This window comes from Ipomoea triloba, chromosome 7 (assembly GCF_003576645.1).
Source record: "Ipomoea triloba cultivar NCNSP0323 chromosome 7, ASM357664v1".
NCBI classification, from domain to species: domain Eukaryota; kingdom Viridiplantae; phylum Streptophyta; class Magnoliopsida; order Solanales; family Convolvulaceae; genus Ipomoea; species Ipomoea triloba.
Genome location: NC_044922.1, coordinates 12658706 through 12685636, shown reverse-complemented (window position 1 = coordinate 12685636; position 26931 = coordinate 12658706). Strand labels below are relative to the sequence as shown.

At 36.0% G+C, this 26931-nt stretch overlaps 1 long non-coding RNA gene across 2 annotated transcripts; it reads left to right on the top strand.

The window, feature by feature from the left end:
- Positions 1-21896: 21896 nt before the first annotated feature.
- Positions 21897-24002, top strand: LOC116025024. 2 transcript variants are annotated; one of them, XR_004099574.1, is made up of 3 exons: positions 21897-22476; positions 22577-23548; positions 23886-24002. It is a non-coding gene; the product is annotated as an uncharacterized LOC116025024 (long non-coding RNA). The 2 variants fall into 2 exon arrangements; XR_004099573.1 differs by having other exon boundaries at positions 21897-23548.
- Positions 24003-26931: the final 2929 nt, after the last annotated feature.

The following is a 26931-nucleotide window of genomic DNA, read 5'->3' as shown; positions in this document are numbered from 1 at the left end:
TGGTTAATTATTCTTTCCCTAATTCTGAGTTGATTGGAACATCAAGATTACAATTCCCCTAATCTGACCCATTCCCTCATCACACAGTTTACACCTTAGTCAATTGCTTTCTTTTAATTCACACCTTTCAGTTTTAGTTGCTTGGATTCTAAGTGATTCACATACTCTAGTGCCTAGTATTATTAATTCATACAATTTCGTGCCATAGCCCCAATCCTCAGCGGAACGACATTACACCCTTTTTACACTTATCATTATATTCATCAGCACTCAAGGTCTACTCCCTCTCAATCTGAAAATCAACCGCGCAACAAGGAGGAAACACACACAAGTGGAGGAAATGGCTTCAACTAGTGCTACTAGAGGGGGATCTCATGGAAGGGGGATTATTCCACCCCAAACACCACCACATAAACCATCCACCGGGAGAAAGAAATGGGGGAGTTCAAATCCCGATTGAACCTACCATTGAGGAGGAGCCAAACATGGAGAATGTAACACATCTGGAACCTATCTGGGTGGAAGAATTTTATGATGTTCCGAATGATCAACGGGGAAGATCTATAGCCGAATACATCACACCGTATTTTAGCAAGCACAATTCAATAAATTTGCTTACCTTGGTGCAAAATAGTCCTTTTAGTGGGCTACCATCGGAGGATCTGCATGTCAATATCACGATGTTTATTCGGGCATGCGGAATGTTTCAACAAGGAGTGAGCGATGAGGTTGTCCGACTCAAGTTGTTCCCTTTCTCCGTCATTGGAGAAGCTTCTAAGTGGCTAGATAGCCAAGACGACCATCATTTCCGCTCGTGGCTACAATTGCACAAAGAATTTATGAATGAGATTTTCCAACTAACCAAGACCATGAAGATAAGAAAGCAAGTCCAGGAGTTCAAGCAAAGTACTCTTGAAAGTTTGGGGGAAGCATGGCGAAGGTTTAAGACTTTGAAGAGACAATGTCTGCCCGATCTACTACATTCGTGGGACATAATTAGTTCTTTCTACAGAAGTCTCACGGACGAGGGGAAATGCTTTTAGACTCCTTGTCTCGTGGTGCCTTTGTATCCTTAGCTCCATCCGATGCGGAGGACTTGATAGAGAGGATTTCAAACAACATCTCTTTTTGGTACAACAAGAGGGAGAACCGCGCCGGGATGTATGAGTTTAAAGAGAATGTGGCTAGAGATTCAAAAGTAGAGGCTATGAATCCTGAGATAAAAAGACTCCAAGCGACGGTGGAAAAACTTGAGGCTAAATCTAAGCCATGCATAGTGTTGGCTTTATATTGCAACATTGGCGGTGGACCCCATGATACAAATGCATGTATGTCCCCCTCCACGAGTGAACATGTAGAGGCGGTGGATTATCAACGTGGAAAAAATTTCAATGCATATGGTGGTGGATCAAATACCCAAGGTTAGAAACAAGGCGAATGATGGAACAACGTAAGGGGATACGAAGGGAGGTCTAATATGAACCAAAGTGGCAAACCCACCTATGGTCAAGGTGAGAGAGGTCGAATTGCTTATGGCCCAAATCAAGGAAGTGAAACTCAAATGACTCACTATAGACCAAATTTTGCTTCCCAATTAGATTCCCCCATGCAAAGAAGAGATGACATAAGAGAATTGGATGAAAGGCTATTGAAGGCTATTTTGGAGCTTAAGAATGACTGAGTGAATCTCAAGCACGAGATTACTCAAGATATAAGGCAAGAAATAGCAGGCTTAAGGTAAGAATCGAAGGCAACATTGAAGACATGTTAAGCACTATTTTTATTCAATTTAAATTAACTATTATAATAAATTAGTTTTATTTATTTAACATTATATTTATTTTACACATTATTTTATGTTTTATAATAATATATTAGTTATATGAATAATTGGGCTTAATAACTATTTTGGGCTTATTCTAGACTGATTCTTTTATTTCTTTTAGTTTGTCTAATTTAGGCCACTAATGTTTTAATGTTTTGCAGGACTAAGGAAACAAAGCTAATAATTCCTTTTATTAATTATATGAGAAGAATGCATCAGAAGACTTGGTCTGCAAAGGATGTTGCAACGTGTGCTGCTGCGATGAATTTTGTCCACGAACTCCGCAAATTGCTGTCAACCAGAGATTTCATCCAAAAATTACTCTTATGAACGGCCAAAATTAGTATATATAGGCAATGAATTCAGTAGTAAAATCATCAGTTATTCACGAAAGAATTTCATTTATATTGTAAGCATCCCTGCGATGTACTGCTGAGTTCTTATTTTTCCAATTCGAGGATTATTGAAGTTTGATTCTACAAGACCAGTAAGCTTTATTTAGCCTTAATTATTCTTTGCACTTTATTATCTATATATCTTCTGTTATATTCATATATATGAATTATTGCTTGGTTAATTGTTGCAATAGGGCCCATTGTTCAATTATCAAGTTATTAAATTGCTAGTCAAAACCTTGAATCCGTAATTGTTTAAGTGTTCTGATGTTGGTAGCAAATAGCACAATTTGATTATAACTGATTTTCAGTTTGTGTTATGAAGATATATAGTCTAGCTTAAATGAACCGAGCTTATGAGTTTGTTGGCTAGGATTGGTAGTCTTTCTAATTCGATTAATGCTATTGGTAAATTAAATCCTAAGAGCTTGTTTAGGGTTGTTTATTAGCTAGGGAAGTAATCAAAGAGCTTGTTTTGATTACCGACGAAGTAAGGAAAGACAGGTTGTTAGAGCTTGTTAATAACCATAACCAATCTAGTAAAGAGTAAAGTTAGTTTGGCTTGCAAATCAATAATTGACTTGTTAGAATTAAACTGATATTATGCCTTGGGTTGGATACTAGTTGCCATTGACGTTTATTTGATATTTATTTGATATTTGATTTTATTTATTATTATCTATTTTATTGTTACTATTCAAGTTTCTATTCCCATTTCATTATTTATTAAATCCATTGCTAAAAATAAGTCTAACCAATCTCTGTGGGTATGACCTTACTCATCGCTATTACAGTTCATAAGAGTAAGTATTTATTATTTTTTGGTTTCGACACCCATCAAGACAATTGAGAACCAAATCTCCCAAATGTTTAAAATGATGTCCGAAAGGCATTACGGGCAATTGCCTAGTAATACGGAGAACAATTCGAAGGAGAGAGTCAATGACATACTATTAAAGAAGATAGACATGAAGGGTGTGATCCGATGGATGTTGTGTGTGGGACTTGTAGTTGTGAAGAAAAGAGAAAAGAGTTGGGAGTAAAGAGGCCTACCTCTTGTGGTCCATGGCTTGATGGGAAGAAGGAAATGGCCTCTTGTGATTTCCAAGAAAAAGAAGAAGCAAGGGAGGATACCTCTTGTAGCCGAGAATGTCAATTGGAAGGAGGAAATGTGACTAACTCTTGTGATATATCAAGTGATAAGCACTAAGAATAGTACATATTAAGGGTCAAAAATAGGATAGAATGAGAAGTTTTGCCACCCGCTTATAACAATCTCATGCATTTTAAACTCAGATGTGATCAAAAACTTCTAGCACAAATTTTAGGAAAAGTTTTGAAGTGTTTCCACATATCAAAAAGGGATTCAAGGCCAAAACAGAGCAAAAAGCAAAGAAGCCACAAAGCAGGAACCTCCCACGCGGCCAACACGCGTGTGGATGGGCGTGGATCATTTCCAGTAGCTGTCCACGCCCTCCACCACGCGTGGTGATGGCGTGGTCTGGCCACGGGGGCCATTTCGGGAATTTTGGCTTCGGGTTGCCTATTTTAACCCCTTTTTCGGATAGATGAAAAAAAGCTAGCAGCCATAGAATAGTTTTAGATCTGAAGTTCCTTAGGGTTTTCTCCCCTCTTGGGGGAAAACTTCCTTTCCCTTAGAATAGATTCAAGATCAAGCTAGAAGGATAGAAGTTTCAAGACAAAATGTAAATGAACCATTCACCATGGATGGTAACTCTTCTCTTCAATGTTTATTTTGCTTTAATGTTTGTTTTCTTTGAAACTTCCATTTCTTCTTCTTGCTTCTTTATTTTAATGCTAGCTTAGATTAGATAGGGGATTGGTGGCCCCGAAACTAACTATGCGGTTGATTTGATAAGACATTGCTTTAAAAATGTGAGCTTTGTGATTTTTTGGATGAGAATACTTGTGTGGTTGATGTTCGTTATGCTTTGTGCCTAAGTGTGGCCACATTAGGTAGCAAACCCAGTGAAAGTGAGTGTGTGCGCGATTGTGGCCACTCACGAGTCCTGCTCACCCACATCTCTGCCCTTAATCCGAAAGGAAGAGGTCCGAGAGGTGTGGTAGACAAGGTGTTTGATAAAATGTCCCAACCGAATGAGGATGTGGGAGTCCAAGTGTGACGCCACTTGGTGAAGTGCCATGAACTCCCTTGTTGTATCCAAGTCATTTGCTTGCAAAACCATTAGATAATAGGCCACATAAGCTAGCCCCGAGCCCTAATCTCCATCTTTCCCTTTCCTTAAACACAAACAATTTAAACCTTCAACTTGTGTACACATGACATCTAGCCTTAGCTATTCCCGTAACTCTTTCACTTCAACCTCCTAAATGCCAACACTAATTCGCTCCAATTTGTCATCCTTGAGAGACACGACACTCGGGGAGTCTTGACTCTTCGTTTTACCACTTCCATACCACCCTTTTATCCATCTCACCGCAAAATACTTACCTTCATCAAGCAAAGAAAAGGAGGAGATCACGTCTTGTGATCTCGGACATGGAAGTCCCGAAAGCTTTGGCCGATCTTGGAGCCTCTATTAATCTCATGCCATTGAGTGTATTTGAAAGCTTGAATTTGTCATGTTTGAGTCCAACTAGACTCACCCTTCGTTTAGTTGATAGGACTACTCAGTATCTCAAAGGTTTGGCGGAGGATGTGCTTGTTAAGGTTGGAGAATTCTTAGTGCTCGTAGACTTCGTAGTTTGTGAAATGGGAAGAGACGAACCCTTTGGTTCGTTGATCTTAGGTAGGCCATTCTTGGCCACATGCCGAGCTTTAACTGACGTGGGCACGGGAGAAATCACACTTTGGTTTGATAGTGAAAAGCCAAAGACGGAAAAGGTTAATTTTGTGAAGGAATGAAAAGGAGCTTTAAAGGAAACCGGTCAAGGTGAAAACTAAGACCAAACGTAGATTGGCAGTTGAGAAATTGGTGTGAAAGAACACTTGGACTCCCAAGTGCTTCCAACCAAAGGTTAATGACAATAATTGAGGATGAAACGTTGAGTCTAGCCAAGGACAATAAACGTGGCGCTTCTTGGGAGGCACCCCAAGGTTATCTTGTGAATATTTGTCTTTATTTCTTATGCGCTTTTTGTTGTTTTGTTGGTTTTCATTTTGGTATTTCTTGTGGGACTAATATGCAGAAGTAGGTTGGAAAATTTGATGGAGGAGTTGAGCGAAAAATGACCAAAGTGGATGGAAAAACAAGGGAAGAAAACAGAGAAGCTTATGTATCCATTCCACGTGAGCTCCACGCATAGACCTCAAGTGGAATAAATACAGAAACTTCCACGTAGGGACTCCACGTGTAGACAGGGCGTGGAGAAACTTCAAAAACTTCCACATGACCAGTCCACACGTGGACGTCACGTGGATGGGTCAAAAATCTGCCAAGGCTGAAACATAGCTTTAAACCACCCCCCCTCCTATCTCATTATTCTTCAAAACCACGAAGGAGAGAACTCTTCCACGCAAGGTTTGCCATATTTCTTCACTTTTCTTCATCCAAAACAAGGTAAAAACTTCAAAACCTCCAACTTCCATAGCTACTCATGAAGCTTTCTACATTGTCTTGTGAATGTTGTTGATGAAAACTTGAATGTGTTTCTACATTATCTTTTGAATGTTGTTGATGAAAACTTGTTTATAATGGTTAGTTTTGCATCTTAGAACATTGCTTCCTTGATTTCTTTGATTTGATTTGAACAATTTGTGAGATTAGGAATTTTTGTAGAACCCTAGTTGGAATTTGAAAAAATCGGAATATGGGTTTGATGTTAGATTGTGAATTGAATGAAACTGAGGAAGGAAATTGTTGGGAAACATGTTCTTATGCTTGATTGAGAAAGAAATTTGATGATGCACACACATGAATGTTGAGGTTGCACTCACCCCTTCAACCCTAGTTCTTGAAATTGGGGAAGAAGGTGAAGTTGACTTTGGAAATTGTTGACTTTGAATTGAAATTGCAAAATCTTGAATTGTGAGTGAATGTTTGATGTAGGAATGCATTGTAAGGATTTTGTGAATGAGAATTGAGAAGAATTGAGGAGAGACCATGTCGAACTTTTTTTTAAAAAAAAAAGAAGGAAAATTTCAAAAAAGGGAGGAAGAATTCGAATAAAAAGAGAAGAAAAAAATGAGAGAAAGAGAGTGTGTGACTAACCATTGCAATTCATGGATATTTTTGCTTTGAGATTTTGTAGGATACATGACAAGAACGAAAGAAATGGCAAAGAATAGAAGGTTTGAAGAAGGAAGTTCAAGTCGTGCCCCGACTCGTGGGGATGGACAATCACCGGTAGATAATGCACCTCGGGTAACACGAGTTTTACGTGCCTTGAATCAGGAGCAATTAGCACTCGTGGACCACTATAAAACAAGGTTTATGGGAGGAAAGTATCTTGATCCTATTATCTTGCAAGAATTTGGCTGTGAGTTGATGGTGGAACGTTTGTGGAGGCACCGCCATTGGAGTAAAATCTTTGCTTGGAGAGGACCCACATATAGCCCGGTCACGTATGAGTTTGTGGCTACATTGCAAATCAAGAAAGAGGCCAACAACACGAAGCCATCCATTTCATTCACTCTATCCAACAAGAAAAACAACTACTCCGTGGATGAGATGGCTTTGCTTTTGGGACTTCATACTAGAGATGAAATGAACAATCCCGCTTTCCGTAACTACCGTTCGGATTTCTACTCGGAGCGAGAGGCTTCGATATATTGGAAGAGCATAACAGGGAATACCGAGTACAATTCAAGCAATTTGCATGCTAAGGAGATCCGAACCAATCATCTCAATGCTATACGACTAGCATTGGCCATCAACCTATCCGGAAGGACAACTAATTTGAATAACACTTATCGACAAGACCTCTTTTACATGTGGAGTATGGAGAAGAGTGAGCTGATGAACATGGGAGCACAAGTGAAAAAGCGACTAGCGGCTCAAAACAAAATGAATGTGCAATCCCGTGTTCGTTGGGTGTTTGGTAATCGAACTTTGCAAAGGGCTGGGACTTGAAGATACGATGGCAAGAGAAAGGTTGATGTCGTAATGGAAGCTGTTAATAAAAATAATAGACAAAGTTCTTTTTAAAGAAACTCCCTAAGTTGTACTAAGTTTCATGTCAATAATTATTTAGTTCAGCAGATAGTTCAAAACTGGTTGGTCAAGTCTTGTATTCTTAGTATATAGCACATGAAGTAGTTCAGAAGACTTTGAAGACTCTGAAGACAACTTACTAAACGAGTATCTGCACTAGAACGTAAAAGATGTTCAGAGTTAGTTACTGAAGTTGCAACCGCCTTGAAGATTCAGAAAAGGATAAATAAGAGCCAACTCTTATTTGTCAAGGTTGAAGAAAATTACACAGATATATCAGCAAAGAAGATCTTTGTATGAAGTTAAGAGAAGTCTTGGCAAAGCTTACCTTTGACACAAGATACATCTTCTCTATGAAGTCAATTGGGCAAGCATTCACTCTGGAAAGCTATTCGTGCAATTATTGAGGGGGAGCCTCAATTCAAGAAGATCGGGAGATCAAGTTCTTGTCAACTCTTCAAGGTTGAACTCTAGAATGGAGCTGTGATGAATTTCTAGAGCAACCATGTGGTACACAACTGTAATCGGTGATACATTTCATATTGTTGATCAATGGAGAGTTGGGCAACCAGAGTGATGCCCCCAGATGTTGGAACTGAGGTTCCGAATTGGGTTATCAATTGCTTGAGTCTTTATTCTTTAGAAGTTTTATACATTTCGCTGATTCGTAATTTTGATAGAACTAATCTCTGCAGTAGGTCTGATTGTTGCTAAGTGACCTCCAATGAATCTAGCAATTAGGATCACAAATTGGGAATCACCTATAAACTTGAGGACCTAGACTCTGTGAGTCACAATTTCAGAAGCAATTTCAATTATGGACTTCTTTGGCATGAGCTTGAGACTTGGGGGTGATGACGCAGAATCGGAGGATGATGATGATGAAGATGATGAGGATGGAGAGGAAGAAGAGAATGAGGAAGAGGAAGAAGAAGAGCAATATGGAGAGCAGGGAGGAGAGGATGCCGCACCTCAAGCGATGCCGACCACCATGGATTGGGAGAGCACAAGAGCTTTTCATCTTCAATTACATCAAGAGTAAATGACACTCTAACACTCCCATGGCGACATCCTCGCCCAACACGGGAACATGATCACTCAACATGGTCACATTGTAACACCCCCAAAATTTCTTAAACTATAAATAAACAACTTTCGTATTAAAGTATTGAAATAAAGTGCGGAAGCAAATTCAAATTCCAAAACCACCAGGGGTGTCACGCCATGCTTGGGCTACCATCTAGGCCCAAACGCACAGGCTACAAGGTATCTTTCTATCAAAATCACAACATTATTATACAACCCAAAGTATTCATCTATAGTTCTACAACAATGATACGACACACTCGTTTAATCTATTATCATCCAAAACATACAATATCTCTAGAATGCGCTCTCATGCTAGCCAACACTTGTCCTGAAATCAACAAGTTGGAAAACACAAAGTAACATGATTAGCATAAAAATGCTAAGTAAGGTTTACTTCACCCTATCAAATAGGTACATTTTAATTTGAAAATAGTTTATATTTTGTAAGTAAGTTTTCAAACATGGATAGCTCACAATTTATAAAATATTTAGCTAACGACTTAGAAAGAACATTTCTAAAAGGGTTTTTAGATAACTTAAGAAAACATTAACCAATTAGGAGGCTTTCTCAAGAATAGTAATACTCAATTCAGTCATCGTAACCATAGCACACTTTATTCAAAACATAATATAACGTTTCATATAAGATAATAGATCATTAATAGTATATAGTTACTAATACTTCCATTACTCTTCAACATAGAACAAACTTAATTTAAAAGTCGACAATACTTACATAAGTAAGTTTCAACAAAAGATACTCAAATAGAGTATAATGCAAGATATAAACAAACAAACTGAAATCATAAGTGAATCCTTATGATAGACTCGTATAGAGGTATATTAAAGCAATCCTATCCCGCCACCAAGTTACTAGCTTATCTCAAGCCCATATAATAACAATAGCTCATCTCAAACTTATAAAATAGTAATAGCTCATCTCAATCTTATATAACAGTAATAGCTCATCTCAAGCTTAATAATACTGATAGCCCATCTCAGACTTAATAATAGTAATGGCCCATCTTAGGCTTAATAATAATAATAATGGCCCATCTCAGACTTAATAATAATAATGGCCCATCTCAGACATAATAATAATAATAATGGCCCATCTTAGGCTTAATAATAATGATAGCTCATCTTAGGCGTAATAATAATAATGGCCCATCTTAGACTTAATAATAATAATAGCTCATCTCAGGCTTACTAAGAATAATAGCCCATCTCAGGCTTAATAAGAATAATGGTCCATCTCAAGCGTAATAATAATAATGGCACATCTCAGTAGTAATAATAATAATGGCTCATCTCAAACGTAATAATAATAATAACCTATCTCAGGCTTAATAATAATAATGGCCCATCTCAGGCATAATAATAATAATGGCCCATCTCAGGTGTAATAATAATAATGACCCATCTCAGGCTTATTAATAATAATAGCCCATTTCATGCGTAATAATAATAATGCCCCATAAATCTCGTAACACATTTATACATTTATATACTTTATATATGTTCAAATATTGTGCATAATTTTATAACATAATATATATTTATATATATAACACATATATACGTACTGTACTTAGGTTATAACTAATACACATATATATGTACATAAGTTATAATCATTTGATAAGCACTACTTTTATATTCAATTTAAATTAATTTTTATAATAAATTACTTTTATTTATTTTACATTATATTTATTTTAAGTTTTATTTTATATTTTATACTAATATGATAATTATGTGAATAATTAGACTTAATGATTATTTTAACTATTAAAAGTATATTAACTTCATTAATAAGTTTTGGGCTCATTTAATTATTTATTTATTTTACTTTGTATTGTTTTTAATTGTTGGCCAAATCTAATTCTTTTAATTATTTTAGTTGTTTTAGTCAAGCGGCCTAAACCTAGTTTTTTTTTTTTTTAATTTGTTTTAATACTTCAACAGCCCATCCCAACTTGTTTTAATTCCCTTTCTTTTTCTTCTTCTAATTACGTACGTAGAAGAAAGCAGCAGACGAACGTCGATTGCGGACAAGCGTGAGGCGAGCGTTTTCGACTGCTGCCAACCAACGATTTCGACCGCAATCTACTCCTATGAACGGCCGAAATTGTACTGAAATTAGTATAAATAGGTGTGGAATTTAGTAGTAAAATTCGTCAAGTTTTGTACAGAATCTTATTTATATTGTAAGTATCTCTACGATATTCTGCTGAGTTCTTTTTTTTTTCCAATTCGAGGATTATTGAAGTTTGATTCTACAAGACCAATAAGCTTTATTTAGCCTAAATTATTGTGTGCACTTTATTATCTATATATCTTCTGTTATATTTATTTAAATTATTGCTTGGTTAATGGTTGCAATAGGGCCCATTGTTCAATTATCAAGTTATTAAATTGCTAATTAGAACCTTGAATCCGTAATTGTTTAAACGTTCTGATGTTGGTAGTAAATAGCACAATTTGATTATAACTGATTTTCAGTTTGTTTTATGAAGATATATAGTCTAGCTTAAATGAACTGAGATTGTGAGTTTGTTGGCTAGGATTGGTAGTCTTTCTAATTCTTTTAATGCTGTTAGTAAATTAAATCCTAAGAGCGTGTTTAGGGTTGTTTATTAGCTAGGGAAGTAATTAAAGAGCTTGTTTTGATTACCGACGAAGTAAGGAAAGACAGGTTGTTAGAGCTTATTAATAACCATAACCAATCTAGTAAATTGTTAAGTTAGTTTGGTTTGCAAATCAATATCTGTCTTGTTAGAATTAAACTGATGTCATGCCTTGGGTTGGATACTAGTTGCCATTGACGTTTATTTGATAATTATTTTCTATTTGATGTTATTTTACATTTTACATTTTATTGTTACTATTTAAGTTTCTATTCACATTTATTAAATCTATTGTTCAAAATAAGTCTAACCAATCTCTGTAGATACGACCTTACTCATCGCTATTACAATTCATAAGAGTAAGTATCTATTATTTGTTGGTTTCGACACCCATCAAATTTTTGGCGTCGTTGCAGGGGATTGGTGTCAGTTAGATTTATTTTTATGCCATGTTCTTCTCGTACGAGTCAATTGCAATATGATCCTCAGATTGAGAAGACTGTTAAAAAGTTAAGGAAGGAGACTAGATTGCGTAAAAACAAAGTGGTTTCTTCAAAATCTGTTCAATCAACTACCACAACTGAATCAATTGCATCTTGTTGTGATTCCGAAAAAGAGAAAACAATGGCCGAAAATCAAGTAGTGGCCGAAGAACAAAGAACTTTAAGGGAGCTTTCTGCACCGAATCTAAATCAACAACCCCTTTGTATTCAACATCCTGCCTTAGAGGTTGGTTTTGAATTAAGGTTAGGTTTGAGTCAACTACTCCCAACATTTCGTGGTCTTGAAAATGAAGATCCACATAAGTACCTAAAGGAGTACCACGTGGTGTGTTCGAGCTTCAAACCACAAAGGGTGACGGAAGATCAAATCAAACTACGTGTTTTCCCATTCTCATTAGCCGATAGAGCAAAGGATTGGTTATTTTACCTTTCTTCAGGCTCAATAAACACTTGGGATGAAATGGTAAGATTATTTCTTGAAAAATTTTACCCAGCATCACGAGCTGCCAGCACTAGAAGGGAAATATGTGTCATCAAACAAAGAGACACAAAGACTCTCCATGAGTACTGGGAACGTTTCAAGTAACTATGTGCAAGTTGCCCTCAACATGGAGTTTCTGAACAACTCCTCATTCAATACTTTTATGAGGGATTGCTTCCCATGGAAAGAAAGATGATGGATGCAGCTAGTGGAGGTGCTATAGTGAATAAAACTCCTCGTGAAGCTAGAGATTTGATATCCATAATGGCTGCCAATTCACAACAATTTGGATGTAGACAGACACACCTTCTAGAAGAGTGAATGAGGTGAACACTTCTTCCCTTGAGAATCAAGTATCTCACTAAACTACTCTTGTTCAACAGTTAGCTCTAGGAGGTACACATCAGGTAAAAGCTTGTGGGATATGTGTTGCTACTGGACACCAAACCGACATGTGTCCGACACTTCAATATGATTCTTGTGAGCAAGCTAATGCAATTGGAGGGTTTCCAGACCACCCACAAAGAAATTATGATCCCTATTCAAATACATACTACCCAGGATGGAGGGATCATCCAAATTTCAGGTACAAGCCACGTCTACAGTTTCCACAATTTCCACAATTTCAGCCTAGACAACCCATTCAACAACAACCTGCATCTTCACAATAACCATCTTCTATTTCAAGTATGTCATTGGAGGATATTGTTAAGTCACTTGCCACTAACACACAACAATTTCAACAACAAACACAACAATTTTAGCGAGACACACAACAATTTCAACAACAAACACAACAATTTCAGCAAGAAACAAGAACAAGTATTCAACACTTAGAAAGTCAGATGAGCCAGCTAGTATCTGTCGTGAGTAGATTGGAATCTCAAGGTAAGTTACCCTCACAAACTGTTGTAAACCCAAAGCAAAATGCAAGTGCAATTACCTTGAGAAGTGGAAAAAAGTTGCCAGAACCTACTCAAGTTAGAAGCAAACAAAATCGAGATGAAGAAAATGAAAAAGAAGTTCATCCACCCCAAAATGATCAAAAACTTGTCAAAGAAAGTCCAGAGACTTTGGTAATTCCTCCCCCTTTTCCTAGTAGATTGGCAAAATCAAAAAAGGCGGAAGAACAAAAAGAAATACTTGAAACATTTCGAAAGGTTGAGGTAAATATTCCTTTACTTGACGCTATTAAACAAATTCCTCAATATGCTAAGTTTCTCAAAGAGTTGTGCAGAAACAAAAGAAAGTTGAAAGGCAATGAAATGGTAAGCATGGGGGAAAATGTTTCAACTGTTTTACAAAAAAAGTTGCCTCTTAAATGCAAAGATCCAGGTATGTTCACTATCCCTTGCAAAATTGGAAATGTTAATGTTGAAAAAGCAATGTTAGATCTAGGAGCTTCAATTAATGTGATGCCTTTATCTATATACTCATCTTTAAATGTTGGTTCCTTAAAAGAAACTAGTGTAATTGTTCAACTTGCTGATAGATCTAATGTTTATCCTGTCGGGGTTCTAGAGGATGTTTTAGTACAAGTTGATGGATTGATTTTTCCTGCTAATTTTTATGTGTTAGATATGGAAGAAGACAATTCTCCTAATTCCTCATTGATCTTATTAGGAAGGTCATTTTTGAAAACCTCTAAAACTAAAATTGATGTGCATGATGGTACACTCACAATGGGTGTGCCATGTGGGTAAGTCCTGTGCACATGATAGAGAGTTGGTGCCCACTCATATTCAAAATGGGTGGCGAATGTGTGTAGATTACAGGAAATTAAATGCGTCGACTAGGAAAGATCATTTCCCACTCCTTTTTATTGATCAAATGCTTGAACGTTTAGCAGTTCGTTCGCATTATTGTTGCCTAGATGGTTTTTAAGGTTTTCATCAGATTCCAGTTGCACCTGAAGACCAAGAAAAACTATGTTCACCTGCCCATTTGGCACCTTTGCATTTCGGTGGATGCCCTTTGGTCTTTGCAATGCTCCTGCTACGTTTCAAAGGTGTATGGTTAGTATTTTTTCAGATTTTGTGGAGATCTTTATAGAGGTATTCATGGATGACTTTACAGTCTATGGTGATTCATTTGATGCCTGTTTAGCTAACCTCACAAAAGTTCTTGAAAGATGCATTGAAAAAAATCTTATTTTAAATTTTGAAAAATGTCACTTCATGGTTGATCAAGGCATTATTCTGGGTCACGTAGTATCTTCTAAAGGAATTGAAGTGGATAGAGCTAAGGTAGACGTTATTAAATCTTTGCCTTACCCTACTAGTGTGCGGGAGGTTCATTCTTTTCTTGGTCATGCAGGTTTCTACAGGAGATTTATAAAGGATTTTTCAAAGATTAGCAATCCATTGTGTCGATTGTTGCAAAAAGATGTGACATTTGAATTCGATGATGCATGCAAAAATGCATTTGATGCATTAAAAGATATGTTGACATCTGCACCAATAATTCAGTCACCAAATTGGGATCTTCCATTCGAACTTATGTGTGATGCCAGCAATTATGCAGTTGGTGCTGTACTTGGGCAAAAAGTTGGAAGAGTTTCACACGTTATCTATTATGCTTCAAGAACACTTGATAGTGCACAAAGTAATTATACCACAATAGAAAAAGAACTTTTAGCTATTGTCTTTGCTTTGGAAAAATTTTGTTCATATTTACTTGGTACTAAAGTGATTGTTTATTTTGCCCATGCAGCTCTCAAGTATTTGCTTTCAAACAAAGAAGTAAAGCCTAGACTCATTCGGTGGATGCTCTTATTACAAGAGTTTAACTTGGAGATACGAGATAAAAAGGGTGCAGAAAATTTAGTTGCTGATCACCTTAGCAGGCTGATCACAAGTGAAAAACCTTCGCCATTACAAGATGATTTTCCTGATGAACATCTTTTTTCTGTCCAAAAGACAATTCCCTGGTATGCTGATATTGTGAATTACTTAGCTACCAGAACATTACCCATTGATTTGTCTAAATCTCAAAAAGATAAAATAAAGAGTGATGCCAAATACTACGTTTGGGATGACCCTTATTTGTGGAAGCATTGTTCCGATCAAATAATCCGAAGGTGTGTATCTCAAGAAGAAATTCCTTCTATTTTGAATTTTTGTCATTCATATGCATGTGGAGGACATTTTGGGTCAAAAAGAACAGCTCGTAAAGTTTTGGAATGTGGTTTATTTTGGCCATCCCTATTCCGTGATTGCTATATGTTTTGCAAAACATGTGCATAGTGTCAAAAAACTGGAAATTTGGGTTCTAGGGATCAAATGCCACTTACCCCTATTCTTGTTTGTGAAATATTTGATGTTTTGGGTATTGATTTCATGGGTTCGTTTCCTCCTTCTTACAACAATGTCTACATTATTCTCGCTGTGGATTATGTGTCAAAGTGGGTTGAAGCTAAGGCTACCCGGACTGATTGTGCTAAAGTTGTTGTTGAGTTTGTTAAATCTAATATTTTTACCAGGTTTGGGATGCCAAGAGAAATAATAAGCGACCGTGGAACCCATTTTTGCAATAGAATGGTGGAAGCATTGATGAAAAAATATGATGTTACTCAGCGTGTTTCTACAGGTTACCATCCACAAAGCAATGGACAAGCTGAAATCTCAAATAAGGAAATCAAGTCCATACTTGAGAAGACTGTTAATCCAAATAGGAAAGATTGGAGTACACGACTTGATGATGCTTTATGGGCTTATCGAACAACCTACAAAACTCCAATAGGTATGTCTCCTTATCTTTTAGTATTTGGTAAACCGTGCCACCTTCTAGTCAAGTTGGAACACAAGGCGTATTGGGCCGTTAAGCAATGTAACATGAGCATGGATGAAACTGGTGAGTTGAGGAAGTTGCAGCTGCAAGAGCTTAAAGAAATTCGTAATGATGCATACGAAAGCTCTAGAATTTACAAGGAAAAAACAAAAGCATTTCATGATCAAAAGATTTCCAGGAAAATTTTTTCTATTGGTCAAAAAGTTTTACTTTATCATTCTAAATTGAAACTTTTTCCTGGTAAGTTGCGTTCTAGATGGGTAGGACCTTTTGTTGTCACTAATGTTTTTCCTTATGGTGCAGTTGAAATACATAGTTTAGAAACTGGAAAAACTTTTAAAGTGAATGGTCATCGTTTAAAGCCATTTTATGAAGGTTTTCAGGCATAAAATGTTGAGGAGATTGGTTTGCAATGCCCCGTTTATGATGATTGAAAAGAGATTATGTTTAACCAGTGACATGCCACTTATAATCAGGGGAGTTTGTTCCCTTCTTTAAATAAATTTGTTTACTTTCCTTAATTTTTTATTTTATTCAACAATTGAGGACAATGTTGAGAATAAGTGTAGGGAGGGGATAGGATATGATTGTTTTCTTCTCTTCAAATTGAAAAAAAAAAATCTTTCTTTTTGCTGCTAAAATTGTTTTTCCAAAAAAAAATAATAGTATTTTTACTAAAATTCATAACATAATTGAATAATTGATCTTGCATATTATGAGTATTTAATTAGTGTTTTGTTTGATATGGTGGTGGCTAAACTAACCAAGCATGAACCTGTGAGATATTTGAGCCTTTGATTGACACTTCAGTCCAATTATTTTGTTCTTGTGTGATATCTTCCATAGACTTGTATCTCTAGAACTTGCCTTGATTTTCTTTAAAGCTAATTTGATTCATGCATGATCTTAATATGATTAAGGCCATCTTTGATTTTTAGCCTCACTAGCCAAATAGCCTGTTCATACCCTAATTATTTTCTATTGTCACCCACTTTGAGCTTGTTAGCCGTATTTTTGTTCTTATTGAACCACACATTATAAGCCTCATACCTGAAATTGATTTCCTTAACCTTGCCTGGAGGACTAGGGGAGCTTTGGTTGGGTAAATGCATAAGGATTGAGTGTGTGGAAAGAGGTCGGAAAAAGTGTCTATATGAGTGAGAATAATGCAATTATCCTTGGACTTCTATGAGCTTTTTTGGTTGGTATTTTCAAAAAAAAAAAAAAAAGAGTTGATGTAGTTGTTTCAATTTGAGGTTGTTTCTAAACTAAATAGGTTGAAATGTGTGATGGAATGTGCCTTTCTTCAGATTCTACAAAAGAAAAAAAAAAGAAAAAAAAAACGAAAAATAGCAGTACAAAAAAAGAGAAAAAGAGAAAATGAAGGTATCATTTTTTGTTGTTATTAGTATTCCTGCTGAATAAGATATGAATAGTTTGTGGCCATATGGGGATGTGATAGTTTATTTGTTTGGAGTTGAGCTATCAAAATAACAAGAGTGATTGGGTTCATTTGATCTTTATGTTTGAGTTAGTTCATTCAATCATGCTCTAGTTTTGAAGGCTTTTTGAACTACTTTTCCAAATATTCCTTTGCCCAAAGCCCCATTACAACCTTCGAGAAAGTCCTTATGATTTAGTCATGCATGTTATCTTGTAGTGGAGGATGAGAAGATATGCAAGCCTATGGTAGACCATTTCTATAGGAATTGATTTGAGTGAAATTTATACACCCTTCAAACACTTTTGAGTGACGAGTGATATACCCGTGAGGGCTTGGTTATTTAGTTTACTCCATCTTCAAATAAACTACTAACTAATTATTTTTAATGTGTTTGAGATCAATGTTCATGAAGTGTTATGAGTTTTTATATATTTCTGTTTTCTTAAATAATGTCTTTGCTTGAGGACAAGCAAATGATTAGTGTGGGAATTTTGATAAGCACTATTTTTATATTCAATTTAAATTAATTTTTATAATAAATTAGTTTTATTTATTTTACATTATATTTATTTTAAGTTTTATTTTATATTTTACACTAATATGATAATTATGTGAATAATTAGACTTAATGATTATTTTAACTATTAAAAGTATATTAACTGCATTAATAAGTTTTGGGCTCATTTAATTATTTATTTATTTTACTTTGTATTGTTTTTAATTGTTGGCCAAATCTAATTCTTTTAATTATTTTAGTTGTTTTAGTCCAGCGACCCAAACCTAGTTTTTTTTATTTGTCTTAATAGTTCAGCAGCCCATCCCAACTTGTTTTAATTCCCTATCTTTTTCTTCTTCTAATTACGTACGTAGAAGAAAGCAGCGGACGAACGTCGATTGCGGACAAGCGTGAGGCGAGCGTTTCCGACTGCTGCCAACCAACGATTTCGACGGCAATCTACTCCTATGAACGGCCGAAATTATACTGAAATTAGCTTAGTATAAATAGGTGTGGAATTCAGTAGTAAAAGTCGTCAAGTTTTGTACAGAATCTTATTTATATTGTAAGAATCTCTGCGATATCCTGCTGAGTTCTTTTTTTTTTTCAAATTCGAGGATTATTGAAGTTTGATCCTACAAGACCAGTAAGCTTTATTTAGTCTAAATTATTCTTTGCACTTTATTATCTATATATCTTCTTGTTAGATTTATTTAAATTATTGTTTGGTTAATTGTTGCAATAGGGCCCATTGTTCAATTATCAAGTTATTAAATTGCTAATTAGAACCTTGAATCCGTAATTGTTTAAACGTTCTGATGTTGGTAGCAAATAGCACAATTTGATTATAACTGATTTTCAGTTTGTTTTATGAAGATATATAGTCTAGCTTAAATGAACCGAGATTGTGAGTTTGTTGGCTAGGATTGGTAGTCTTTCTAATTCTTTTAATGCTGTTTGTAAATTAAATCCTAAGAGCGTGTTTAGGGTTGTTTATTAGCTAGGGAAGTAATTAAAGAGCTTGTTTTAATTACCGACGAAGTAAGGAAAGACAGGTTGTTAGAGCTTGTTAATAACCATAACAAATCTAGTAAAGTGTTAAGTTAGTTTGGTTTGCAAATCAATATCTGTCTTGTTAGAATTAAACTGATGTCATGCCTTGGGTTAGATACTAGTTGCCATTGACGTTTATTTGATAATTATTTGCTATTTGATATTATTTTCCATTTTACATTTTATTGTTACTATTTAAGTTTCTATTCACATTTATTAAATCTATTGCTCAAAATAAGTCTAACCAATCTCTGTGGATACGACTTTACTCATCGCTATTACAATTCATAAGAGTAAGTATTTATTATTTGTTGGTTTCGACATCCATCATCATTTCTTATATATATAATTAAATATTATATATATATATATATTAGGTTGGGTCACGGGTCCAACCCGTGACCCTCCCCTGTTTAATAACCAGTAGCTACTGGTTTTTGCTCTGCAATGAAACCAATTGCTGCTGGTTTCATTTATAACACAAACAACATATATATTTACTACATGATATACACTTCAAAGCTCAACAAGTACACAAATCTTCAAACCATCATGCACAAGCTTTAAAAGTCATTAAAACACAATATTTGATATTATCCCACGGAATTTTTAGTAATAATTAAACAATCTATTTATCAAAACATTCACAAAATCCAAATCTAGGGCAAAATAATTTGTTTTGAAAGTATTCGTGATAAAACATTTTTGATTGAAAAATAATTTTATTTTTGAGAATATTTTACTAAAATAATATTGTTTTAAAATATCGGGGTGTCACACACATCCTCACGCAACATGGCGAAAGTGTCATAAGGCATGGTGATGCCATTGCCTTACAAAGAGATAAAATTGCAAGAGCTAGGGAAGCCGCGGAAATGAACAATCGAATGATTGAGGAGCTTCAAGCTCAATTCATGGACCATTTCCATCCACCGCCCCATGGTGACGATTGAAGACTCCACCACTCCAAGGCAAGAGCAAGACATGATGAAGGAAGAGACATGGTTGTTTGAATAATGTTCTAAGTGTCCCACCAAAAACATTAGGTTCCCTATGCGTGGGGTTCCACGTTTATTTTCTTTACTTTTCATTGCTTTTTATTGCTTTCTAGCTTCGTTTCCCTTTATTTTAGACAATTTCAATACTTGCATTTTTAAATTCCTAGACTTTTAATGGTTTTACCTTGAAGTTTTTTAGCTATTTTAGATAGTTTATGTTTGATTTTTCTTTAGCTTGATGTTATTTTTCTTTTGCATTTGAGTCGGGCTAAAGACGTTAAACGTGGCGCTCTTGGGAGGCACCCCAAGCATTATAGCAAAAATGAAAAAAAGGGAGAAAAATAGAAAATGAAAAAGAGGAATAAAATGAGTAGCTTCCATTGCATCTTGAAATGTTTACATGCTAACACTTTTCTTGTAGCATTGATGGCGGAGGCAACCCATGGTTCGAAGCTAAAGTGTGGAAAAGAGAGGAATGCTTACTTGGTTGTAACCTCTTATCCCTTTTTACATTTGAATGCCCCGTTTTCAATTCTAAAGTGTGGAAATATTTGAAAGCTTTTGCATAACACTTTGCACAAATGATGAGCACTCCATTCTTTGATTCACAAAAGGATTGTTTTGTTGTGACCCCACAACCGGGAAACACTTCTAAAGTGTGGAAAGGGGTTGGTTTGTTTGCATAATTTTGCTAGACCCGTGCTCCTTTAATCCACTTGGCCCTCAAGGCAACATCGAGGATGATGTTTGGTTTAAAGTGTTGAAAGGACGCACTTTGTGCTTTAAATTGTTTGATTGCTTTATTGGTCTTGTGGTCATGATGGATGGGTGTGCCTGATATTGGAGAGTGAGTCATTGTTTATGTTATCTAGAAAGAGTTTTAACCAGTTCCCAATAAAGTTTTTTTTTTATTCTTGAAATATCCTTGGGAAGTTACCATTTGAACCAATGAGAGTGTTTAGAGCCAAGTAGGTTTACATTATTGCATACTTGCATAATGTTCACCTCTTATTTCGTTGGGACCTTAGTCAATGACCTCTCGAAGTGGGAGTGTGCACCCCTTAATTTGAGAAAGATAATTGTAAGCGAAGCCCAAAATTGGACCAATCTTGAAAGGGTATGGGGCAAAATGTGAGCCTATTGGTGAGCATTGAGAAGAAATCTCTTATCCCAAGTAAAAGGCAAGAGGGGTTGAATGGTGAAAGTTTTGAAAAAGGCTAAATAAGGCCACTCCTAGAGGTGAGATGTGAGGAAAGCCATCTTGCTAGGATTTGGGGCAACCATTGCACTGTCTTTGAAAAAGCGTAGATATCTACGTAAAGTTGGTTGTCCCAATGACGTTATCCCAGAAAATGAGAAAACAAGAGAGGAGGTGAGCCGCTTCGCTAGGGTTTAAGTACCCATTGCACTAACCTTCGAAAAAACATAGAGCTCAATATGAAGTCGAGTGTCTGAAGATAGTGACTGCCCAAGCCATTTGCAGTGAGCGGTCCATCCCCCTACCCTCACTTATTTTTATGCGTTGGGCTTTGGCGTTTCGGTTGGACGGGTTGGTTGAGGTGTGTACATCTTTCCCACTAGTGGGATCGGCTGCCCTAGCAAAATAGGAGGTGAATTCAAATTTAGTTTGCATGCTTGTAAATTGGTAAGAGAGGTGTGTTCCCCGATGCTTAATTTCTATCTTTAAAGGGGTTTTTGCATCCCTTGTATATTCCTTGAGTTGTATGACATCTTGCTAACGCCCTTTGTAGATAACATGAGGGATCTCCCACTACAAGAAAAACAGTTTTTAGTGACAAAAAATTAGTGACGAGTATAAAAACCCCTCACTAAATGTATTATTTGCATAGTTTTTGTGAGGGTTAAAAATTACCCTCGCTAAAAGTTTACAATTTAGTGACGAAATTTTAATTTTATACTTATTTTAAAGATATACTCTCGCTATTGATACAAAAAATATTGTTACTCTTGCTATTGATGCCCAAAATCTATTTCCCACCAAATATTTAGCGAAATTTTCCCGCTTCTATCTCACTAAAATTTATTCCCAGGCTTAAACTTAACCCTAGCATTCAATTCCCAATTTCCCTTTCTGGCTCTGTCTCTCGTTCTCCCATCGATGCCGGCCTCCACCTCTGCATCGACGTCGGCCACCACTCCACCTCTACATCGACGTCGGTCACCGGTCTCACTCCCTCGCCATCTGCCTCTGGTCGTCTCTCTGGTTGGCTTTTGCAGTCGCCTCTGCGTCAACGCCGGCTTCTGCAGTTTGCCTCTAGTCGTCTCTATGCCTCGTCGTCCTCACTCCCTCCGGCAGCTCTACGGTTGTCGCTTGTCGTCTGCAGCACTGCGGCTCTACCTCTGTCTCCGGTCGTCTACGTAGGTAGCTACTGGCTAGGTCAATTTGCAATTTCTATTTACAATTTAAGATTGCAATTTGAAAGTTATTTAAGTTTTATGAAGTGGTTAGAAACTTAGAAATAGTTTTGTTCTTCCTTGAGAATATGTTGCTACTATCTAGTGTTGCTGTAAATATGTTGCAATGTATGCTTAAGAACAAGTTGTCTGATTGAGAAGAACAAGTTGATTGCTTTAATGAGGAAAGATGAAGACTATTTGGCCCATCTACTTGGGCATGGTAAGGCCTTCTGGACTTGGTAATTGCTATGAAATTTTCAGTTGGTTATATTTCTATTTTATTTTATGACATTTGGTAATTAAGGCCTTCTCTTTGTAAGGATTATTTGAGGAAAGCTGAAGACTATTTAAGTTTTAGATGACATTTGTTATGGATTTAAATACCTAAACATGGATAACATATTTTCCAGAGGGCAAAGGGAGTTTGCTTTTCTTCTTAAAAACCAAAGGCTAGGTTACCTGACTTACCTCCATATCTTCTGGTGTTGGAGGTGAAGGAATGCATCAGTCCTCAATAGCTTATATCTTTGGCATGTCAATACACCTAATAGACTCTGGCTTGAAAATGGTTGAATTCTTATCCATTACTTGTTTGGTTCTTCAGCTCTCTATTTCTAGATTGTATGGCTTGCGCACCGAACATATTGACTTAGGATGTAAGAAAACATTTATTTATTTATTTTGCATGATTGTTGTCAACAATTCATTTTCATTTACTGATTTACATCAAATTGGTTTGTCCCATAAAATTCATTTCATTATATATATGCCTATTATTTCTTATTCATTTTCTATCTTGCAGAACTTGCAGGTTATCTACTTATGCTGCAGAACTTGGTCGACCTTTTGATTTGTGTTCAATTTCTTAACATATCTTGTTTCTTTAAAACTAGTTTCCTGGATTGCGCTAAGATTTATGTAACATCTCCATCATTAGTCTGTTGTCATTGCCCCTAACAACTTTGAAGGGAAAGAGATTGGCTCCATAAGGGCATAAAACCCACCTTAGGAGCCAGAGGAAAGTTTTTGAATGTCCTCCCTACCTAGATCATATTCCCTATTAAAACAATAGAAACAACTGATTGGTCTTTTGAGTTTTGACCCTCAAAAGAATATAATTTGTGATTTCTTAAATTGTATGAAACTTTTTTTATTGCAGAGATTTTGCTTGTTTATTCTCCTGAAGACGTAGTCTATGGTGACTATGCATATGAGATTTGGGATGAGCAGTTGATAAAGTACATTTTGTGTTTCTAGCAATAAGTCTTTGTGAAGATCTCTATTGATGCCAAGTAAGAATTTCAGTTTTATATATGTTATTGTTCGAAGCTATTCAGTTAACAGCCTGAAGCTCTTATCCTAACTGAAAATTGAAACAAAAACTAATGGAAAGTCTTAAAATGGGTGTTTTAATTTAGTGCCAGTGACCCTTTATTCAATTTGCTATAATTGATTAATTATGTTCTTATGATATGTATTGCTTAATCTATTTTTTGGTGCTTTGGTTTTCAAGTGACTTCTCTGTTTGCCTCATTCTTCACTGGATTATGATAGTACATGTTTGCTTATATTCACTGCATATAGTAATTAATGTAAATTGTCTACTGTGATTTTATTGGCAATCAACAGACTGAGGCTTGTGATTTCAAAGCTAGAAGTGAGATGATAAGCAGGGGTTTGAGCGCACCACTGTTCTTGCAACACTTGAGGCAAAATTAGTTCAAATGCAAAAGACTTGAGGCAAAATAGCCAATATATATATTACTATAGCTATTTGTTATAATTAGTTTTTTTTTTTTTTTTGTGTTAGTCTTTACAAAGTTGTGTGAAACATTTTATTTTGGTAGTGACGATAAAGTCTTTTAATATATTGATGACTTTACTTTGATTGCATTATTGTTAAAATTATAAATTGTACTAATACAATATCTATAGTTACAGTATAATGTCGATGATAAAAAATGTATTCCAAAAATTAATATTTAATGAGCAACAACAATATATACAAATTAAAATTAAAAAAAAAATATTTGACAATAAAATATAGTAATATTAATGACGGGATTTTCCATCATTAAAGGATGAATATATGAGAAGAAATTATGCTAGTAAATAGGACAATTATTGACGGGATTCTTTGTCACAAAAAGAACATTTTAGTGACGGTAAATATACTATCACTATATGCTCATTAGTGACGGTATCATATCCCGTCATTAATTACTTTTATCCTCGGAAGATATAACTACGGGTCGCGACGGTAAATTTCCCGTCATTAAAAGTTTTTTATGATGGTTTTTGAACTTTTAGTGACGGTTTTACCTCTCACGAATGGACACTTTTCTTGTAGTGTCCCCCTCTCTGGTATCCTTCGCATTCATTTTTTATTGTCCGCATGTTCAATTGAGTGATCCTAGCTATCTTTGGCATTTATATGCTTGTGGTTTGAAATTAGATTTGCTTGAGCACAAGCAAAATTAAAGTGTTGAAACTTTGATAAGAGCCAAAGATAACTAGTCTAAGGGTCTAAGTTGGGGTGAATTAGGAATGAATTTGTATCCTTTTGTGAATTATTGATGGCATTTCTATTCTCTAATGTGTCAATCAATTGCAAAGTTCCACTCTTGGCACACTTGGAATGATTTTCTACGTTTTGGAGGCGTAAACAAGAAGCATGTGAACTTGGCAAGAGAATCAAAGCAAATGAAAGAGGCCGGAGGCCAAGAAGACTATTCCACGCGTGGACACGACTTCGAATATATTCAACAACTTCCACGCTGCTACTCCACGTGTGCACTAGCTAATCCGAGGCTAAGTGTTCAATGCAATTTTGGGGAAGCTATTTAAGGACTAATTTAGAAAGTTTTGGGGGGCTGAGTAGTTTTTACATTTTATCACTTAGAAAATCTTTGAGAGAAGGTAGAACTCATCTTAGATTGTAGAGAGAGACAATTTACATTTCATTGCAATCTTTGTGAAGAAGATCTACATTGAAGCTTTGATTTGGATTCTACTTGATCTTGTTTAGGTAAATCTCTATTTCTACTTTTAATCTTGTTTGCAATTTAGATTTCCATTTCAATTTTCAATTTGTGAATTTAGGTTTTGGTTTCCAATTGCTATAATGATTAGGTAGATCTCTAGTAGGGATTGAATTGTGGAATTTCATGATGCTAAGTGTTGATTCCTAATTCCTAATTTGGAGATTGGATTGTGTGGATTGGATTGATTGTTCTTGTTCATAATTGATGAATTGTATGTATTCTTTGAGGATAGGCCAACTCTTGAATGATCTAAGCCAATAAGCTTGGCAAGATATTACTAGCCTTGTTGAAAGCTCCAATTAATTGTGATTTCCTATTTTAGACTAGTCTAGTATAAGTAGGCAAGGTGATGTAGGCCATGTGTTTGTGAAAATGCCTCTATGCCTCTTGGTTGCCTAGTAGACCAAAGGGGGGACGGTAATAGCTAATCACCCGAGAATAACCAACCACACAAGCCAATTCTCCCCAGCATAAGATATAGAAGGAAGCATCATGATTGCACACAATTCATTCCCTAGTTTTCATTATTTGATTTTATTCATTTGATTGCTTAAATTGGGTTTCAAACTTAAACAACGATTATTGTGTTCATTGTGTGTTTGTGACTTGGCGAATGTGACATTCACAATGCGTTCCCTAGACTAAAAGCTTAGCAATGTTTCCACTTTGACATCCTTGAGAGACGATAACACCCAGGGGCAACCCCACACAAACAAATCTTTTGATATACACGCGAGAGAAAACACACGAATAAAATCAGGCAACCAAGTGGTTGAACAAATTAAAAATCTTAAAAGAAATACCAACCAAAGAAACTAAGCTAGCTGAGTGCTCAGATGGGTGGCATGCAAGCGATTAGCTAGTTGATTGTTTGGTTTTGGACCATGGAAGGTAGAGAATGAATATGGTAATTTGGTTATCAGCTAAGGGCTGATGCTTGTTAAGAGTGATTGAACAAACAAAGACCTAGGTAGTCGACTTGAGTAGCACTTTGGTGAGATACGCTTTGGAAGATTGGCTAAGATATGCATTGGCAAAATTTTTTCTAAAGTCTGAAAGATGAGGGAAAGAAGAATAAGATCATTGGATGAAAGAAAAATTTTCATAAATATACGAAGGAAGCCTAGAGGTAATTATAGATAGACTCAGCCTATTACAAAACGTGACTAAGTTCCCTAAGCTAGCCCCTACCAACTACTTGGTCAAGGCATCCTCCATTGGTCTAAAGACTACTACTACCTGGTTAGCCCTGTTGCGCCAAGTAAGCTAAGTAGGGTCTACCTGATCTTTTTACTCCTCCACTACGTTGATAGTTAAGGGGTGGCCGGAGTTGACGACTGGTGTACTACTCTCCAGCTATGAAAATAGAGACATTCAAATTAGCAAGGTCAACCAGCACCTGAAGGTTAGCGTCAAATGTCAGGTAGGTGTGATTAGGAATGTCAATCTAGCCCGAATCCGATAGGTTGACTCGTTAAGCTTGAAAAATTACTGGGTTAAAACTGAAAAAGATTAGCCCGATAAACTAATCGGGCCAACCCTATATGGCTGGCAGGTTGAACTGTGTTAACCCGTCGGGCTAGTTAAAAAAAAAAAAAAAAAAAAAAAAAAAAAAAAAAAAAAAAAAAAAA